Source organism: Cololabis saira, chromosome 24 (assembly GCF_033807715.1).
Source record: "Cololabis saira isolate AMF1-May2022 chromosome 24, fColSai1.1, whole genome shotgun sequence".
Taxonomy (NCBI): domain Eukaryota; kingdom Metazoa; phylum Chordata; class Actinopteri; order Beloniformes; family Belonidae; genus Cololabis; species Cololabis saira.
Genome location: NC_084610.1, coordinates 10,502,465 through 10,508,637, shown reverse-complemented (window position 1 = coordinate 10,508,637; position 6,173 = coordinate 10,502,465). Strand labels below are relative to the sequence as shown.

General features: G+C 45.0%; 1 non-coding gene across 1 annotated transcript; it reads left to right on the top strand.

The window, feature by feature from the left end:
- Positions 1–1,744: 1,744 nt before the first annotated feature.
- On the top strand, positions 1,745–1,816 carry trnae-uuc (transfer RNA glutamic acid (anticodon UUC)). The gene has a single exon. It is a non-coding gene; the product is annotated as a tRNA-Glu (tRNA).
- The last annotated feature ends 4,357 nt before the right edge of the window (positions 1,817–6,173 follow it).

Below are 6,173 nucleotides of genomic sequence, written 5' to 3'. Positions count from 1 at the left end.
ATTGCAGCGGAGGTGGGTAGAGTAGCCAAAAATTGTACTCAAGTAAAAGTACTGTTACTTCAGAATAATATGACTCAAGTAGAAGTAAAAAGTAGTCATCCAAATAATTACTTGAGTAAAAGTAAAAAAGTACTTGGTGAAAAAACTACTCAAGTACTGAGTAACTGTTGAGTAACGTCTGATTTATTTTTTTAACACAACCTTTCTAACAGAAAAAAGTACAAAATAATCATCTTCAGGCAAATTAAATCAATAAAATAATAAAATAAATTAAAATTAATAAAAAATAGCTTAAAATAAAATAATCTTAAAGTAAATTCAAGTACTTTAATAAATAATAAAATAAATAAAATAATAACAGAATAAAAAAATTAATTAAGCACAAGTATCACAAAATTTCAAGCCTGTAAATGTGACAAAACATGCAAAAACAAACATTTTTCCCAAAGAATCACCCAGTGGTGTCATGAGATTGACGCGTACGCAGATAAAAGGGATAAAAGAAAAGTAACAGCTCAACGTAGCCTAATGTAGCGGAGTAAGAGTAACAGTTTCTTCTTCACAAATCTACTCAAGTAAAAGTAAAAAGTATAGTGATTCAAAACTACTCCTAAAAATACAACATTTCCCAAAACTTACTCAAGTAAATGTGACAGAGTAAATGGAACTCGTTACTACCCACCTCTGTATTGATTGATTAAGGTGCATTTGCATCAATACTGCATCATTTAAATGTTGCCCTGTAAAGCTTCATCATCCTCATTGCTGCAAAAGCTTGATGGGAGACGGAAGTGAGCGGCAGCGAAAGGACTCGGCTGCCTCGGCACCCGAAGCAGCAGCTGCGAAAACAGGTGGCAGGTGATGTCAGAACAGCAAGGGACTCTGGGTAACAAGGCCACTTTGAAGTGTTTGCAGTTTTATGGCAGGCCGGGGAGAAGGCGGCACATCTGCGTCCAGGCGACCCAGCATGAAAAGTACCAGCGTGGACAGAGAAGTGGGCCAAATGTCTCCCGAGAAAAGCGTCGGCGACGGAGGTTTGGGGGGTGAGATCAGCCGTTTCCACGTGAATTCCCCACATTGCGATCTGCAGCCTCCAGACAGATTTCATGTGCTGCAAGTGCAGAGTTACAACACTCCCCTCCGTCTCCCTCCTTTCCTGCCCTTCCCATGCGGGGAAAACACGGCGCAGGGCAGCTGGGGCACCGTGCCAGATGTGCCAAGTCATACCAGCAGACGGGCCCGGGATCAAAGAGCAGGAGGTCCATGAAAGGCGGCGCGCGTGCATGTGCGTGCGCCGTGTAAGAACAGGTGGGACGCTCGAGTCCAGAGCCCATATGTTCTCATGCTACACCTTTTTACTTTAGATACGCCGCTTTCAACATTTCTCACACTGCAATTAAAGGCGCCTCCTTCGGTTTCAAGAATAAACATTCCCCCTTTGGCTCGCCGCGCTCTCTTCCTATTTTCCATTCCATTAGTCAATGTTAATGAATATCTGATTATTCCAGACTGAGGTTTTCTCCCGACTCCAGCAGCTGACCAAGCACAGTTCAGACGCCGAGCGTTGCTCTAGTTGGCCGGTGAGCCAGTGTGAAGTCAGCGTGGGTGCTGATAATCCACCCCAGTGGGGTTTAGCTGGGTGCTGCTGCTCATCGCTGTCACAATGAGACCAAGACCTGACAAATGTCACAGGACTCCTTTAACCAACCAGTTTGAACTCATGGTGACATCATTTGATATCATGTCCCATATGGTCTAGCGGTTAGGATTCCTGGTTTTCACCCAGGCGGCCCGGGTTCGACTCCTGGTATGGGAACGTAGCTTTTATGGGGAGTGGTAGGTTCAAGCCCCTGGATTGCAACCAAGGTCAACCACTTTGAGCCCCTGAGCAAGGCCCTTAACCCTTAAACCTGAATTATGGTTCTGCGTCAAACCAACGCAGAGCACACGCCGTCACCGTGATGCCGTCGTGAACCCTTCGGACTTCTCCGTCACTCCGTTTCTTCGCGGTGCAGTTCCCCCGCGACCACTAGTTAGCGATCTTTTCCTGAATGGTTTATCCGACTTTTTCCGGTCACAGTAAATCAAAGAGATAAGGACAACTATTGTGCAAAAAACCAAAACAAAAAAAATCACACATACACAAAGAAAAGAGCGCTGAAAGTTCACGACTGCTTCAAACCGGAAACCGAAAATGCGTTGCTTCCAAGCGAACCAATCACAGCCCTCTCTGTCTGCGTGTGGTCTGCGTTGCCTCGACGCATAGTTACAATTTTCGGGAGGTGCACGTCAGTGACGGCATGTGGTCTGCGTCGACGCGTACCACATGCCATAGGCACGGCGTCTTTTGACCCATAACTCAAGCTTTACTGCTCCCTGGGCGCCGTGCAAATGGCAGACCACTGCTCCCAGTTTGACTAGAGATGGGTTAAATGCAGAGAATGAATTTCCCCATTGTAGGAATACAATACATATTCTCATGTTAAAAAGAAACAAAAACTTGGTGTAAAACAACCCTGAAGATGCGGAAGCTTCACGACTGTCCTGTGAGAACTATCTGCAATCCCGTCCCTTATATTATGCAACGCTCTCCTTTGCACAATCCTCCTCAGGGCCTTCAGAGCAGTCCACAAGACTGAGCCAGAGATTTCTAACACTGCTGCACCAAAGATTGACCAGCTTCCTTAAGACCTTTAGTCTACGCCGTCCCTTCTAGTAGCAGTAGGTGAACACTAGGGAACCTGTGGTCCTCCACCTTCTCCACCTCGTCTTCCCGGCTCTCCAAGACTTTCAGGATATTTTCATAACTAATGAAACTCCAGATGAACCTGCATCCACAGCTGCGCTTGGAGGCGGGCGGGTCTTTCCCTGCACTCTGACAGAAACGCCTCCCCTGGGGACCATCGACCATCTGAGCGTGACAGTTGAAAAATATGTCTGAATTCTACAACGTCTGTTCTGAAGCCTGCATCTTCAGAGCTATACGAGTTTACGCACCTGAGCAGAACCTGCAGGTGGCATTAACGTGTACCTTTGACCGTAAAACCCTTAAAAACGGCCCAACAAGCGACTCCTCCTCAGCTGTGAGGGATATAAATGGTTGCCCTGGGAACGGTGAACGTAGATCCCTCGGATCATAAAAAGTGAATGAATCCCGATGTCGCCTAAGTGCCCCAGAAGTGGGGTACTTAACCCCGTGTCAGGCAGGACAGGGTGCAGAACGACGTCTTCTCAGGTCAGCGAGGTTAAAACGAAACAGACTGCAGAGAAAAGATGAAATATGATAGAAAGCGACTGATGCGGACCACAGGTGCACTGGCGGATATCTGGAGAGCGAGGACAGCCTGCGGTCTCTGGGAGGACCACACACAGGCTTCAGCCAGTTCTTTCTCTCCTTTAACATTCCTGCTCTCAGACACTTTTTATTCTGCATGAAGGTGCATGTCTGTCATTGCGCTGCTTCTCTTTCTTGTTGTCTTTCCTCCATCCTCCCTCCCTCTGCACCACAATCAGCACTCAGCTGTTTGCGTTATATTACGCCTCATCTTCTACACATCTTTCACCGCCGCGTCGCTCTCGGGTTTAAGGACCAAGTCACCCTTTGTGCCTCCGTGTGTCGGCCGCGTGTTTTCCTGCCTCCGGCTGGAAAGCGGGCCGGAGTTGTGTTCCCAGCTGCGCGTTAGGAGGATGTCTGGCACGTCCGTCTGTCAGCGTGCCAACCAGCAACTGAGGAGAAACTGGTGCTGAGGGGACGGATTATCCAATCCAGGGGCCGGATTCACCAATATGTTCTTAAGAACGATCTTAAGAAATGTCTTAAGATCTAAAATTAAGACGTTCATAAGAAAGTTCTTAAGTGAAATTCCTCAATATTTTCTTAAGAACCGTCTTAAGAACTGTCATTTCTTACGAATTTCTTATTTTTCCTACTTAAGGACTTCTTAAAATATGTCATTGCATTGCACGCGCCAACAAACAACATTTATACAGGTAGTTTGGTCTGAACCGTCAGTCACTCACTAAACATGGAGAAGGAGAAAAAGAGATGCAGGAACTTTTCAAGGTTATGGTGGATGAGATTAATGTGTGAAAAACATTACTATTGGGGAAAATTAATAATAATTAACTACCACGCTAACTAACATGCTAAAACAGTTAACGGGCTCTTTGTGTAATTAATTACAAAGTATATCCTCAAACTATGACCTACTAGTCTAAACTTGTCTAAAATGTGTTGAAAAAGGTGATATTAGAGTCTTACCTTTTCACAGAAGACATTTTAAGACAGGTCTTAAAGTTAAGAAAAAAGTCAAGAACAAATTCGAGAACTTTTATTTCAAGGATACCATTTTTTCTTAAGTTTTTTCTTAAGAAGAAACTTAAGAAGAAAGTTGAGAAAATACTCAAGAACTTTTTTGGAGAATATGACTTCTCTTTTTTCTTCTTAAGACTGAACTGAACTGAAAAAATGACACTTACGAAGATTTTTTTTCTAGGGTATTTTCTAAGGTATTGTGACATGAAAAACACATTTTTCTTGATTTTTTGTGTTTTGTTGGGTGTCTTGACATCAATTACACCCAAAAAACAACGAACTTTTAACATTCAGTGTATTGTGTGCTTTCTGGGATTTTCCGCATAACTGTGCAAAAACGGCGCATCTGGTTTGGTGGCGGGCCGTGACGTAAAGGGCCGCTAAATCACCGCCCCCTCCACCCAGCTCCCTGTCTCCTCTCCTCTCCAGCGCACCATAAAGGCTGATTTATGGTTCCGCGTTACACCGACGCAGAGCCTACGCCGTACGCTGAACCCTACGGCGTAGGCTCTGCGTCGATTTAACGCGGAACCATAAATGAGGCTTAACAAGGAGCTGTTTAGAGCCCCCTCTGTTCTCATCACCGGAGGAAAACTGCTAAAAAGACCCGCGGCCACTGACTGGACTTAAGATAAGGGGACAGTGCTGCTTGCATGCCTTTATTTTTATGATTGTTTGCTGTGGTTCGCCGTGCTGCTTTTCCGTGCATGCATCGCCTGTCGCTCCCGGCTTAACTCTCCGACGCCGCTGTGAGCGTATGGCTGGAGGAGGAGGAGGTTTGGAGGAGGAGCGGAGCAATGATTGACAGGAAAGGGAGAAAAGGAAGCGTTTTTCACGGCGCAAAAAAACACTGTCATAAAAAGCCAGGAATGGAGTACTAGAGTGAAGTTTTTCTTGTTACACTCTTTTAGACACATTTGAGGGATGTTGGCCAAGACTTTTAATAGTGTTAAAAGCATGTTAAAAATGATGTCACAATACCTTTAAGAATGTTTTGTGAATCCGACCCCAGGTTGACTCAAATCCAGACAATCCCTGGTTTGAGTCTTAGTATCTCAAGGAAGGCTTCATCTAAGAATATTGACAGTAATTAGAGCTGCTTTTTTTCTAGGATTAAGGTTGAACGCTCAGTCATTTGTAAATGCCGAGCCTGACTGTAGTTTACTGCCACAGACCTGTGAGGTGGTGCCTTATTAAGATGCACAAATAAAGGCGAGGAAGGATGGTGAGCAATTGCTGGTCACCTTGGAGTGGGACAGATTTACTGGACGTTGCTGCCTCCGAAGCCAGGATTCAGACAAACGCCTCTGCAGAAGGATCAAGTGACGCTGCTGCCAGTAATTACAGATCTCACTGTAGTTGGAGCAGGGGGGGCTTCAGGTTGGCTCAGGTCGGGGAGAGTCCTGCGAGCACATGATGCATTCACCGGTGTGTGTTTCCAGAACAGTGGGCGGCTTACTTATGCATTGTTGCAGACTTCATGTCTGGTCTGTGGAGGGAAGGTTGTTGGGTTTTTCTGGGGTTTTTTCCAATCTGCAGCAGCTGCTACGTCAGTTCATCACTCAGGGTCTGACAAAGTCTTCAGTTTGTTTTATGAACTTGGAAAAATGTAAATAACAATGCCTTTATGTGTGTAAAGGTAAGACAGCTCATTTGTTTAAAATGCAACAGAAACTGTCCGTAAGAATCATATTTTTCTGCTGTTATGAGTTAGAAGTAAAAACCCCTGATTGTTTATTATCGTATGGAAAGTTTTTGTAATCACTCCATATGTACAGCCTTCTGAGGGAGATTGTGATCTCGACATATCGCGGGCCAGTTTTTCTTTCTTTTTTCTTTTTTTGGCGCCTGCATGTGC